Source organism: Parus major, chromosome 1 (assembly GCF_001522545.3).
Source record: "Parus major isolate Abel chromosome 1, Parus_major1.1, whole genome shotgun sequence".
NCBI classification, from domain to species: Eukaryota; Metazoa; Chordata; class Aves; order Passeriformes; family Paridae; genus Parus; species Parus major.
In genome coordinates, this window is record NC_031768.1 from 106,701,836 (window position 1) to 106,717,326 (window position 15,491).

Here is a 15,491-nt window from a genome sequence, read left to right on the forward strand (position 1 = left end):
ATGTTAATTATGATAACAAAATTGTACTTACAAAAAAAAAAATCTACATATGGAAATTAAAATCTTCTTAAATAAAACACTGAAATGGAGAAATTGAAAATACCCAGTTTTTAGTCCCACTGCTCTGCTAAAAAGTGACATTCATTGACACAATTGCTGAAAATCTTCATTTCCTTCTGGGAAGTTCAAACAGTCCTTGCCTATTCCCTCCAATAAAAAAAAATCCCAACCAAACAAGGATTTCTCAAGCTGTTTGCTGCTTTTGTAAGGTTATGTGCCACTCCCAGTGTCCTTCACCCAGCTGGCTGCAAGTGACTATGCTAAACATGAGCACATTTCTTATGGCTAAACAACTTCCCCTTGCACGTCCAGAATAGTTTCCTGCAGCTCTGTTGATCCTTTTGCAGGCAGACATCCATTTCTTAGCTACTGCAGCCTCACAAAACTCAGTATCCTCGGGAATTGTGACTGTTCCCAGAAAAAATGAACACTCTGAGTTAGCCTGGACGGCTTCAAATCCCTTCCTTCAATGGCAGCGTGAGTGGAAGAAATTTGAGGGAAAAAGTGCCCACAGAAAAGTATTCCCATGGTTATATGTGAAATAAGTGATGCATAAACAGGAATGCAAGGTGGTTAAGTCTCTGGAGATGTTAGAAATACAAACCAAAATAGAACATAAATTAGAGAAGCTCCAAAGATGAAGAATATAGAGAATTTGCACACTTCTGTAAGGCATCAATAATCACTGCTCTCTGTCAAAGAAATAATGAGAAATAAAGCAAACTGTAGGACTGCAAAACATAAAAAGAAAACACCCTAAAATCACCTGCTTGCTCTTTACTTTTTGTATATAAAACTCTTTGTCCCCTTTCCCATATTTTTTATATTTTATTGGCAGAAGTGGTGTTTGCCTTCTTCCTTCCCTCCCCAGTCTGGAGAGCTTTTAAGTCAGATAAGTAAATTGAATTAACATGTTTACTCCACAAAACTGAAGTATAAAAACTATCACACTTTCTCAATTGCCTTAAATTGTGACATGGAATTACTGATTCTACCAAGCCTATGGTATTATCATCAATGTAATTAAACCCTAAACCCCCAAGCTGCCGAGTTCTTTTAATTCTCTTTTTATGCTTTAGAAGTTCTGCTATCAAGAATTAAAATCAAAGCCTTTATAGTGAATAATTATCAGAAAAACTATATTTTTGTCTTTAATTTTCTGAGAGAACTTCTAAAACTCTCTTGAAGATTTTATTTCCCTTTCTAATCCTATTCCAAAAGCAACCCAACTTAAATCCAGTAGAAGATCTGTACCAAACAATCCTTTAAATGTCAAACAGGAGTTTTAATGTTGTATGACTAAAACACATTTTAATTTTCCTAATGTCAGAGTTCTTCAGTGGAAAAAGATTTAGATACAGCTATTTGATATTTGCCTCAGATATTCAGAAAACTCTCTGTAGTAAGCAATATAGGTTGCTAATAGATAGGGTAATCAAGGCAGGAATCTAAAAGAAATCCTACAGGTCAGTTCCCTGTGCTTGACAAAGGTGTCTCTGCCTAATAGGACAGATGGAAGATGAAGAACCACTTAAGCAAAGAGTTAGGAAAGGTTGCCAAGACCAGATTGAAAATGTAACTTTTCAAACTCTGCCTGCTCTGTGTGGCAGCAGGTGAAAAATGCCTGGACACATTTATTTTTTTTTCTATACAATTTTAGATTAACATGTAGAATTGCCTGAAGTGGAAGAAAATAAAGACCAACCACATGAAGTCGGAGAATGGCTCTTGAAATTCAATGGATACACTTCATATAATAAATATCCGATACTACACTTGAGCAGATTGAATAATTCTTTACAAGTCTTCACCAGATTCAAATGATGATAAAATATATTTAAAAACATACAAGACAGTTTACATGGTTCTGAGTCCATGTAAAGAATGTTTAGGAAAAGTCTTGTAGAACCACATTTACAGAAAAAAAAATACAAAATTGTCATCTAGAAATGACTGTATTATTTTTACTTAGTAAGGGGAACACTCTGCCGCTCCAACCAATAAACAGGAATTTTATTGAAGTGACCAAAGCCTGGCTTACTGACAGAACTGCAGCATTGTAGCTGCTACTGTGTGACCACAGCCACTCTGCAGGAGTCATCAGTGCTTTTCCTGGACATGATAAATGCTGTAAAGTAAAACCCTTTCTCTTTCACCTGAAATTATGGTGCTTTGCAAATAGAAGAAAACATCAGGTTTGGTTTGAGCATCAAGAGTGAAATACTGTGTCTATTAACGTTGACTTCGGCATTGTATGTCAGTCTGACTGTGGTTGTGAATTTATAGGATATAAAGAAACATTTTCTGTGATTGATATTCCTAACACTTCCTGTTATATTGCCTTACAAGACTGTATCTGCTTAGGACTAGGTTTTCTCCTCAAATTTTCTGTGATACAACATAAAAAAACCACAAACAATAAAACTTTTCTTCTACTACTTGCCCAAACAGCAAGTCAGGTAACTAACAACTACTAACGCCAGTCTTTTTCCTTTCTTAAAAGATCTCAAAAATAATATGGAGATAAGGTGTCAGTTACTGAAATGATAATTACTGGATACAGAAATATTTAAACAATTGAAAGCCAGAAAGATTCTTTCCTGGGATAATGGTAGAGCTTGTATTCAATTTGCCTGATGGTTACTGGAAGTGTTTGACCTGCAAGTGCTGCACAGCACCAGAGGTCAGGGTTTTGGCCACTTCTGCTTGCTGAAGAAATTTTAGAGCAAACCTCAGTGCAGAGCTGGATAGAACCTTCTTAATCATACAGATATCTACTTTTGCTTCTATATTTGCATTAAATACGGAATTATAGTGGATACTCTCTACATGTGTAGGGAATTTTACTTAGACAGTTGGGATATATTGTAAAGATAACAAGAATATATATACATTTTTATTACCTACTAGGACATAATGACTACCTTTTACATTTTTACAGTCTTCCCTCTGTTCTAACTCTGGAATTATTCCTATCCACAGCAGTTTAAAGAGATGATGCAAGAAGGTCTTTGAAGTGTAAGCATGATATCTTTTATATCCTCATAATATTATATTCATATGTTTCTCTTATGTTCTCTTTATATATTTATTTACATAAAAGTAGAAAAATATGTTAAATGTGTGCTTCAAGTATAATGAAAACATGACTATGCATGAGACGAAAATTAATTTACTTTAGATCACAAGGCTACATTTCCTCCTTTCTGCAACATGAGCAGTTGATGCACTGACAAAAAACCAAGTTCAGACTTCAGGCTCTGAGGTAGTTAGCAACTAGTGGAATATAAAAAGGAACAGCTTGTTAAACCATCCTTCAACTCTAAGTGGGAATGTTTGCCTTCAGCCAGTGCTGCAAATGACTTAGGCTTTGATCTCAGCTGAGATGCACCAGGTTTACTGATCAGCACTTATGGCAGTGAAGTTCTAGGAAGCTGCCTCTTCTCAGACTTCCATCTCTTAGCTACTGCCTCCAAGCCACAGTGTGGTTATTGGCCTTGTGAGAGGCCCCTGAGAGCCTCAGCCCAGTGTTAGATTAATTTCAGCAAAGCACAGTAAAGTTTAACTTCACACTGGAATGGAGCAGGAACCCTCACCCACTCACTGACAGAGTCTCAGTTTTGGACTCAGGCAATCAAATATTTATGACATCAAGCAACATCTGTCTGAAGTGTGTTTTGGAAAAGAATTATCTTGGGTTTCATGGGCGAGCATGCAGCTGACCTCAGACACCACAGCTCAGACAGTGAGTGCCCGTGATGGATGCTCAGAGCACGCTGTGTTTCTGTGGTTGACATCATTCAGTAATGGGCCTCTGCTCAGTACAACATTACTAAGTGTATTCTTTAGCTTGAATGTGTACAACAAAGCTCAAAGAATTAGCTGAGTGAGGAGAAAATGTGTGCAAACATGCAACCAGATAATTGAAACACAGAGCTCTCTATTCTGGCTCAAAGTGGTGTTGAAGGCACAAGGAACAGCAGCAACTACCTCCCCTAACTCTAATTCTTCATGGAAGACTGAGCAAAACGTCTTCTTTGAGAGTTTATTTTTTGTATTTGCAAAACAATTTCCACTGGTCAATTCAGAATGCAGAAGAGTGAATTTTTTAGGGAAGAAAAGCTCTATTCATTAAGTGAGAGTTTGACAGCTGACCTGTTTGTAAGGTCAAGACTGAACCTCATAAAAAAGAAACTTTTGGCAGTCCCACCATTTTCTCTGGTGAGTTCCAGCTCTGTGCCACCTGCCTTGGTCTTTGTCCACAAGGCTGGCAACAATTGTGAATTGTGAGGAGATGAAAGACAAATAAAACAACACTTCTTTCCCTCCCCCAGCCCCCAATCTCCTCCACACAAATGCTGTCAGTCATTGCAAATTATTTAATTATCTCTTTCTGAGACACTATCTTGTTTTATTCAAATTAAGTTACCTGGTTCACAGGTATTTTAATGGCAGTTCCTGGAGCCCTGTTAAGTATTTAAGTACTGATATTTCAGTACTTGCCTGTATCTAACTAATAATGCTTTCTGGCAAGTTTAAATTTCATTAGAGATTTCACTGTAGTACATGCTGAATGAACACTACCAAAAAGTAGAACAAGAGTGCAAGAAGTCATTAAATTATTACTCCCAAAGTCTCACAATGATTATTGTTAATAGGGCAATCAAATCCTGCTGTATTGTTCCCTAACTACATGCCTGCTTAGTGGGTAGCATACATTTTCATTAAATAAAGAGTTATGGTTAGAAGAAGAATGTAATCAACATTAATGACCTGAAGAGTAATTGAAAATACAGTCTCAGTCACCACCCCACCCAGCTATTAAAAAGGACAATCATTAAAAAAATTCTAAACTAATTCCATTTTGTCTCTCTGCATGTTTGCAGACTATCATTCACATTCTCCCTGCACTGTTATCTCCCCTTTTCTGGTCAAATTAATTTACTGTAATTAGAATAAAATACATTGTATGAGAAAATAAAATTTTGGCATTGGCTAGGTCTGATAAGAAGTACTGCAAGGAAAAGCATTATACATTCACCATACATTCATTATGCATTACATTTGTGCGAAGTAAATCACTTTGGGTGAAACCGACTTAGCCTCAGTGTACAATAATTACATTCCCTCCCACCACACCAGTCTTTAACAATCCCTTAAAAGAAGCCAAAAATGGGAAGTATTTTATGTTGAAACAAAAAAAAATCTGAGCTGAACAATAACTTTTTTTTTTCCTTAAGCTTACAATATACAACATTCCTTTCTGGGATTGCAAACATTTGTCTTTGTTTGTCTTTGTTTCTTTTTTTTTCCCCTTTTTCTTCCTTACCTCAGAAGAACTCAGAATAAATAAATTGGCTTTGCACAGCCCTAAAAAATAAAAAAAACCCCACCCTAAAACACAAGACAGACCAAAGCAAAAGTCAAACACAATATGGAGGTCATTTTAATTTTACCATGAGAGAATTTCATGGACTTCTTCAATTTAGACTGTCAGCAATCAAAAAAAATCAACAATTCAAAAATACTTCAAGACTGGGAATTGAGACAGCAAGGATTTAAAGCACCTGAGCATTTCTCCAGATAATGACATCTGAGAAATAATAGCAATCCACTAATCAACTACTGTTGCTGTATTTTATTGTTTTTTTCACAATATGGGAAAACATTGTTTCTCAAGAAACAGCTTCAACACAGTTGCCTTCCTCCCCTGACTCTTATCTGTAAGCAGGCAGATGTTCCTGAATTAATATATGTGAGTCATTGACCATTTATCCTTTAGTACAAAATTGAATACATTTTGTAGCATTAAGCAAAATTATTAAGTGGAATGTATAATGCAGTTTAATGATTTTTGTGAAACTGGAGGAGAAAAAAAATTATTTCTGTAACCATGCATTTTTCACATTGAGTTTGTTTGTTTTAATAGAGATGACATTATAATCTACTCTTTAAACCCATTTTCTTTCACCTAAATCTAGCAGCACTTCAAGAAAGTATTGAAGATAAGAAAGAAACAGTATGTAATACAAGCAGACGTCATTGGATTTAAGAAAAAAACCACACTGATGTAGCAAATAATCTTAATTTTGACCCAGAATACTTGAACTCAATGCACCTCACGAAAATGAGCTATTCTCATTCCAATTAAATCAACATTTTTCTTACTTTTTTTTTTCTAGCCTTTAAGGATTACGAATTAAAGTGAAACAGTAGTTGAGGATAAATAGAAGAAAGGAGATTAAGAAAGTACCACCATTCGCTCTACTTTTGGAAGAATGTGCTGCTTTTTTTTTTTTTAACCTTTAACCTATTTTCCTTATGAGATAATTTTCTCTGTATAATAATTTAGGTAATCATTTAGAGCTGCACAAAGTAGGCAGAGAAGTTCCTATAATGGGATGTTTAGGCATCAGCACTTAACACCTGGTTTTGGAAGACTGAAATGATTGTGCAAAAGGAAGAAAGAGCAGCAGAATCAAAAATATTCTTTTCCATTTTCAAAAGTTTATACCAGAAAATAAAAGAAGTGAAATTATATACATTTAGTATTGGTTACATAAGTGCTTCACAAAACTGTTAACAAAACCAGTAAAAATTCAGTAAAAATATACCAATATGAAATGGTATTTGTGCATTGAAAATGTGAAAGTTTCTTTTACTAATACCATACCTATGTTGAATACATTGGTATTTTATTCCATTGATATTTTACAAGAGCAAATCACTGTCAAAACCAATGAAAGATACTGATGGAACAATAAAGCCTACATCCAAGATTATTTCAAAATCTGTGTTTATTCTTTTCATCTGACTTTTTTAATGTTAAACTTTTCACAGCCTGTTTTATAGACATTACATGCTACATAAAGATTCCTCTTGCTATGTGACAAGAATCCCAAAGCTGCAAAATATTCCCGTGCCATTCAGAAATCTGGCATCACACCCAGCCCTTAATGAGCCCTTCTCCATAACTTTTATTTTATTTTATTTTATTTTATTTTATTTTATTTTATTTTATTTTATTTTATTTTATTTTATTTTATTTTATTTTATTTTATTTTATTTNATTTTATTTTATTTTATTTTATTTTATTTTATTTTATTTTATTTTATTTTATTTTATTTTATTTTATTTTATTTTATTTTATTTTATTTTATTTTATTCTATTTTATTTTATTCTATTTTATTTTATTCTATTTTATTTTATTCTATTTTATTTTATTCTATTTTATTTTATTCTATTTTTTACTGCTGTTCTTTGTGGCTCATGGGACTAAACATTTGCTTGATTTTAGAGTCCAGGTAATTCCAAACATTAAATTCATTCTTTGGGTTCCTATGCAGGGATATGTTCTCCACAGCAAAAGGAGCACATGCAGACTGGCTGCTGTAAACCCTAAAGTGAAATGTAGTAGAATGAGTGAAGAATACATTAATATCTCTTTGTGATGACATATCTGAATTATGTCAATGGAATGTACTTTCCATTGGCATCACAAGGAACTATTTAGTGAGTGTGGGTATCTGGAGGAGAGCAACCCAGGTCACATCAAAGCAAGAGGAGATGTGGATTTATAACATCTCAGCTACTTCACAGAAATCATCTACACTCACATGCAGAAAATAGCTTCATGGCTTAACCCCCCACTGAGAGAGATGGAAGAGAGAAATATCAGGGTAAAAATGCAAAAAAAAAAATAAATAGTGGGTTGAAATAAAGACATCTTAGTAATTAAAAAAAAAAATAAATAAAAAGGGAAAAAAAGAGACAAACCGTCAAAGATAATGAAGCCATGGAAAACAAGTGAGCAAAATCCCAAATAAATTCCTGATGCTCAGCCAATCTTCAAGCAATGTCAGCCCTGGGCAATAGGGTCTGGAATGTCCCAGGGGTCAGTGGCAATGTCCCCTGCCAGCCTCTGGTGAGCCCCACAGTGCAGTCACTGGTAGGGCAGTGTGAGGGGCAGGAAAAGCCTCAGCATTGTGAGAGCACAGCTCAGCAAGAATTAAACTATCCCTGTGTTACCAACACTGCCTTCAGCACACATCCAAAACACAGCCCCACACTAGCCACTGTGAAGAAAAATAACTCCATCCCAGTCAAAACCAGTACAAACAACTAAGTTTTAAATTATGAAACTGAAAAAGGGAGGTCAGTCAAACTGGCACCACTTGGTCAGTGCTGTGTAAACTCTCACATTCACATATACCACAATAAATTGCATGTGAACTTGTAGCCTTGAAATATCTCCCTGTCCCTCACATCCATGTCAGAAAGGTCCTCCTGGCTCCTGAAAGGGACATATCAAGCCCTGAGTAAAATTAGCACATTTTCCCTAGAAGGCATTGAAGCCAAATAAACAGAGTCCAACAGAGACGCTTTAATAGCAAGGCTTGAAGTGTGAGTGCACTTTATAGGCCTGTTTTATTTGATTATACACTTGCTTTTATGGTTCAGATCAAGCACATGCAGAAGGTTTAATATTTGTCATGTTGTCTCTGGGGAGTGTCTCACATATGCACGTTAACAACAGCCTTCAGTCTTCAATAGTTACCAGCAGAAGCAGCAATTGCCAGAGATAGTTCAAATGTATAATTCAAACCTCGGGATTTTTTTTTTTCTCCCCCAAAAAAGAAATTATTTCTCATCTCTTACTACTTTTCAAGAGTACACAGAAGAATTTATATAAATATACATACCTATGTCCTGATCATTGTTCTCTAAACAGTCCTTAATTCTCACACCTTTGATTTTCCTCACCCCAACTTCTGGTTGTCAGCTCTGCCACAAGATGGATCCTAGCACCTCACTCTTATTAAAAATGTTCTATTTTACTAAGCTTCTATTCAAATTGCAGATTTTAAAAACATTCCTTCCATTATTAAATGTATCATATTTTGAAAATGAAAAGTGGCACATCATTTCCCCTTGTGCTTATCAGGGAATGATGAATTTGAAGAGATACTAGCAGGAACCTAATGAAAGTTTAAATTAACATTGGTCTGTGGTTGTTACTAATACAATTTGAGTCAGTGTACCAAAGACTCTTAGACATTTACATTATATATATATATATATATATATGTATTTAATACATATATTATATTTATATATATGTATATGTGAGATAGCCATGGGCACTCCTACTCTATGCTAAACTATTTTCTCTTCACTGATATTAAATTTTGAATAAAGATAATATGATAGAAAATCTTTGAGAGAATTTTCCTCCCAAATAGCTAATAGGATTCAGACATGGGAGTCATAATTATGTACTTACATTAAAAGAAGAAATGCATGCATCATCCTTAACTGCCACATTTTCTATTTTACTATATTCTCTGTGCATGTTCTTCACAAATATTCATTTCTTTCCCTTCTCACTTACTTTAATAGTTCAACTTATTATTCCTCTTTCAATTTCTCTTGCATGTGTCAATTCTGAGACCAGTCAAGAGTGCTGACAGTATGTAAATTAAATCCAGGAGAATATAAGAAGAGATTTCTCATTTCTCTGAGAGATTTAAGGGAGATAAGGAAGAGAGTGAAAAGATCCTTCTGAATATCTGCAGTACTAAGATAACTTTTATTATGGTTAAAACAGATTAGCCTCTTAATACAAGGTGTGTTTTATTGTTCACACAGCTGCTCCAACAGGTTGTCTTCCTAGGCAAAACAGGAAATAAGGTAAAGACCTGGATATTTTCAGTGAAATTCCACTTTAATTATTTCTTAATTAAGAGAGCATTGTTCAATTAAACAAAAGTACACTGTGAGAAAATGGGATCACCTGGCTAAAGAGATCAAAACACAGCACTGAAAGGGATTTTAGAAGGATATGCCAATAGATATAGTGTGTTGAAAAAGGCTTAAAAAGGACAAGACAGAAGACAAGTTATATCAGTTGGAAAAGCAGTCATTTTGGTTTACTGCTGTTCTGACATTAATTATAAATGGCAGGTCAGCTGTCAACTGAGTAATGTACTTTCCTTGCAATTTGGAGCACATTACTCTTCATCCAGGGTATCTCTTAGTCAGAGTTTTGCTTTAGAAGACAACAACACACAACAAATTAATTAATAGAAGACATGTAATCCCATTTATAATTCCACATGAGCCAAATCAGTTTGTATGAAATTATAGAACCTTATAGAACTGGCTTTTGAGTTTGGTTTTCTCCCTAAAATTATAGGCAAGTGCCTCAAATTAGCACAAGAGTTTGTAGTTGTTGTTGCCTTTTGTTAATTCAATCCAGAAATCTCTGAGTTTTGTAAGGGACTGTGATTTTGGGGTGATTTTCATACAGTGAGAAACGACACTGAGTTTATTAGGAATATATAGTGAAAAGCAGACCTATTCAAACAAAGTTTTAAATTACTATTTTTCCTCTCACAGATGCAAATTATTGGCCATTTCAGGAAATGATGAAGTAATTTCTCCCAGCATTTGGGGGAAATTATACAAGTGCCATTGACTTCAATGAGACTTAGTGTTGGTTCAGTCCACCTTACACAGATTTATTGAGGAAAAACTATTGCTGCTTCTGAGCACTTGATATCTTGTCCATAATGCTTGTTTGGTTGTTTTTTTTTTCCACCTCAGACTAGCTTTATTTTTGCCCTGTTGACTGAGTTACTGATAGAGTTCAGAGAGGATTATGAACATTCTTGGAATGCATCTTCCAGTCTATTTTCACCCAACAGAAATCCAGTCCATCTGCCTGTTGTGGTTTAACCCCAGCCAGCAGCTAAGACCACAGCATGGGAAATTACCTTTGAGACACTCACTGCTACAGCACATTTCTGATCTGAGCTAAAATGCCTGTGAAGACACATTCTGTGTATTTCTGTTGGTATTTAAGGAAATATGTTAACTACTCCTGTCGATCCTGCTCACAAAATGTGGTGGTTTACATTCCAGGCTCTGTATGTTAGCAGATACAGAGAATGGGTATGGATGACAAGAAACTGCTGAAAGATTCTGGAGGAAAGACAGAAGGGAGCACACTGATAGCACTGAGTTTTTTGGAATAATCAAAGTGAAGTGATGCAGTAAAATAAGAGGCCTTTGAAGGGAGCAGGAGAAGTTAGCTGCTAATTGTTAAAAAGGAAAACCATTTGGCAGTTGCCCTTGAAAATGTTCTTCAGTATATTTTAATATACAGGGGCTGGTTCATTGCTAGTCACCCCCTGCAGACAGAACCATGGGATTCAATTCATGAGGCTTCTCACAAATAGATCCCTGCAGTGCTCCTGCAGCTACAGTCACCATACTGTGAAATCCAATGTAGGGACTGCAACCCTTCTGATGAAAAATGCAAAGAGACTGGGCCAGGGAGATAATAATTTTGCCAGTGTGTTTTTTGCAACTAATATATGGACACATATTGTTTAACATGCAGAGTCAGAGAGGGAATTAGTGCACTATAGTGAATAAACAAATTAATTGTGAAATTATTTCTACAGTTCTATCAGCAAAGCTTTGGTCCATGCAGAGCCCCTTGCATTACAAAGAAGTATTTCAAAACCTGACACTAATTCTCTGTCCAGCACAATTCTGCTCATGGTAGAAAGTGAGAGATTTAAAACCACAAAAATCCTCTTCTTTCTCCCCCAGTGCAAGCATCAAGGAAATAATTTTTAAAATTATTTAAGACAGGGCTTTTGAAACTTGTCATCCTTGGAAAAAAAAATAAAAATACAAAGAACCAAAAATTATGTTTTCTCCAACAGCTACAAGATCACCTCAAGAAAGTGGAGGGGTCTGATGGGTAGATTGCAGCAATGACCCGCTGGCCCTTGGAAACACTTTGAGGGGTGTGCAACTCTGCTCACCATATCCAGAAAATATTAAAGAATGGAAAATAAAGCACTCAAGGGGCCTGAAAATGCTGCTGGTGTTACCTTGACAACATAAGTTAAACACATTCCTCTGCCAGACAGTCCAGGGGGAAGAGTTCTGGCTCTTTATTAAGTTGCCCAAATTAATACCTGTTAAACACAGAACTCTGTCTGAAGAGTAGAAAAAAAAAAGAAAAAAATCTATATCTTGTCCTATATTCTCCCTTCTTTCCTCATATCCAGCAACAACAATATAGAAACAAATCCCCCACATATTTCTGTTGCACTGCTCCTCTCTTTGCAGGTTTTTAGATTGTTTGCCCATGCTCATTCTCTGTTAAGTACAGGGGCTCAAAGACTTAAAAATTAAACACCACATGTGAAAATGACCTCTAAGATCACCTCTTCAAACTCTAACTTTTCCTAAGCCTTTGGAGAAACCTTTAATTGAGTTTTTAGGGAATGTTTTTAAAAAGAATTGGATATCAGACAATAGTATGTGGTCGGTTGTACCTTGTAATTTGTACAAGGTCCTGAGCAAGTTACATGAAATTCATTGGAACTGTACATCTATAAATTTTGTTAAGTTGGTCTAGATAGTTAAGTCAAAAGAGCTTTAGTTCAGTTTTTAACTTATTGTGCCATCCTCAGGAAGCAGGGGAGTATAAATTTGATTTCCCAGACATTTAGGTCAGAGTTTACCAGTCCAAGTTTATTAGACTACATTAGTTTGGAGTATCAGCCATGAAACTAAAAATAGGGTTATCCAAAGTGTTGGTCTGGATACTGATATATGCAGTGATACCCAGAACAGATGCAGTGTGGGAGGAACAACCAAAAAGGTGTTATCAAACAGTCCTTTCAATCAATCTTGCTAGAAATTAGTTTTCTGAGTGATCACGGAGAAGACAGAAGTTCTCCTTTCCCCTTTTGTTAGGTTTATGACATTCTTATTATCACATGAAAGCAGTAACCAGGCTGTTCAGTCTGACATGTAGCAAAAAGTGCTCAATCACATAAAGAACAATTAAGAGACCATTTCCAAAACAAAGTTTCATGCACATTGCAAGCCAACAAATAAAAAGAGCTAATTTCCTAGAAATACATGCCAAAAAATTTCTCCCCCAGAATCAGTCAATGGGTGACAGAACACACTAACATAAAATTATATCATATTATCAATTTATATAGTCTAAAAATTCAGGTTAATTAATATGGTATTTAAAAAAATAATGTTTTTATTTTCCCCTTTTCCTTGTTCTTAAAAGACAGTATTCCACATGAAAGACATAAATTAACTTTAAATGTAGTCAAACAATTTCTGACTGCTTTAAAAAGCCAGTAGGGACTAAACCATTTTTCTGTGGGAAGAATCTGTACAGTGAATGGGAAAATCCATGAGCTTTTGACACAAGTTTTTTGCCATTTGGTTTGAGAAGCTATTTATGGCACCATGTGACTCTACCTAAGAGATTAAATGTAATCACTTCAGTTTTTCCAACTTCTATTACCAAAGCAACAGCAGAAAGAATTTTGTCTTTTTATGCTTCCTTCAATTAGGGAAAACAACACGCCTAAACATTTTCTGAGCAATAGGACGTGATTATTCATGTGGACATACAGTTTGCAGAACCTGGTGAAAAAGATAACACCACAGAAATACCATTTCTCTGTCTTGTTTCTCTGCCAGGAGAATGGCTTCTTGATATGCCTGGGAATGTTTACCAAACCAGAGCATCATATTCTAAAGGTTTGTAATAAATCAATGAGCCTTAATGGTTTACAACCTGAACATGTAATTATTTAGGCAGAGGTGATTTATTCAGTACGTTCTAAAAGATGTTCTGGTGGGTAGGGAACAGATTATGTTTCTGAGTGCAGGTAAATGATGGCAGTCTGTCATAAACTCTTCAGTTATTGCAGACAAGCAATTTAAGATTATATTCTCAGAAGTGTTTAGGAACCCAAACACACAGTTAAGCTCAGAGGTGAACTGTCTACATTTAATGGAATGGTGCTGAAGCAAGTCCCATGGATCTCAACAGATGATGCAGAAAACACTCCTGAGAACTATTTTGATGGATAAAAAGCTTAAATACCTTTGAAAAATCTTGAACTATGAATATGTCAATACTGTAATCATTAATGATATTCCTCAAATAGTTTGGGTTGGACTAAAAATCACTTAGTTCCAGGCATCCTGCCATGGATAGGAACATCTTTAATTAGATCTGATTGCTCAAAGCCCCATCCATCCTGGCCTTGAGCACTTCCAGGGATGGAGTGTCCACAAGCTCTCTGGGCAACCCGTGCCAGTCTCTCACCACCATCACAGTAAAGAATTTCCTCCTAATATCTAAATCTACCCTATTTCTATTTAAAGCCATTCACCTCGTTCTATCACTACATCCCCTTGTGAAAATTCCTCTCCAGCATTTCTGCAGGACTCATTTAGGTACAGGAAGGCCAGTTTTTCCAGGCCTGAACAACCACAAGTCTCTTCACTCCCACATTTATGACGGCAGCCACGGCGTTCCTTGGCAAATCCCATTGCCTTTGGAGGCAGTGGGGAGGGAGGGCAATGAAGGTGAGATAAAGAATACTTCTTCCTTTAATTAAAAAAATTGCTTTGCTGCTTTTCTCAGCAGCACTTAGGAGCCTCCTCTGACCCTATCACTTCCCAATTCCATGCTGAATAGAGCCAGGAGGAGGAGATGGTACACAGTAAATACGTCTCTCTGTCCTCTGAGTCTTTCTTTGCACTGATGGAAATTTGTCTACTCAATGAAGAAAACTTTGAGGTTTTCAGTTTTTTAAGAGGGAAAAATTAATAGCTAGGATCTGATTACTGAACTGTAACTGCTTTTTTTGACTGACAGAGTAACAGCTAAATTATGATTTCTGGAGTTTATCTCTGCCGCAGCATTATAAATTTGAAAACTTTACGGCTTTTCTTTTAGCCTAGTAGGATAAAAATGTGAACCTCTTCATGTGTTAAATGCTCTCTCTTGGAGTGCATTATTGCTTAATATATCCTGGTACTTCATAAATTAAAGCAAAAAAAAAAAGTTAAAGTTAACTTCTTTTTCCTGAAACAAAGCTATCAGTGGGCTTGATTAATATACAGATGCTGCACGCTGCTAGGACTAGGCTTCCATTTTCACAGAGTAATATGTTCTGCTTATGCTCTTCCAGCCATGTAGATTTATACATCTTGCATTTTAAGATAATATATGGAACTTAATATTGTTATGCAAAATGTGTGTTTAAAGTAAGGCATAGCACTTCTATTCCAGACTGTGAAAGTTAAAATGCACTGAATTTGCATAACATTTAGCTAAGTTAAATTTAAGAGTATCTCTTTGTAGCATAGGTATATATGGGGAAAGCACATTCATCTCCAAGTACTGTTTTAAGTAGGTCACAAACCAGGAGCTGAAATTCTCCAAGTTATCCTGCACAGAATATGTTGGCCGTCCCTGGCTGTGCAGGCTGCTGGAACAGAAATCTCAGTCACTTGGCAGGAAATGCACACAAAGCCTGAAGAATATTAAAAGCAGGTTAGAGTCTCCCACGCCCAGTGTTT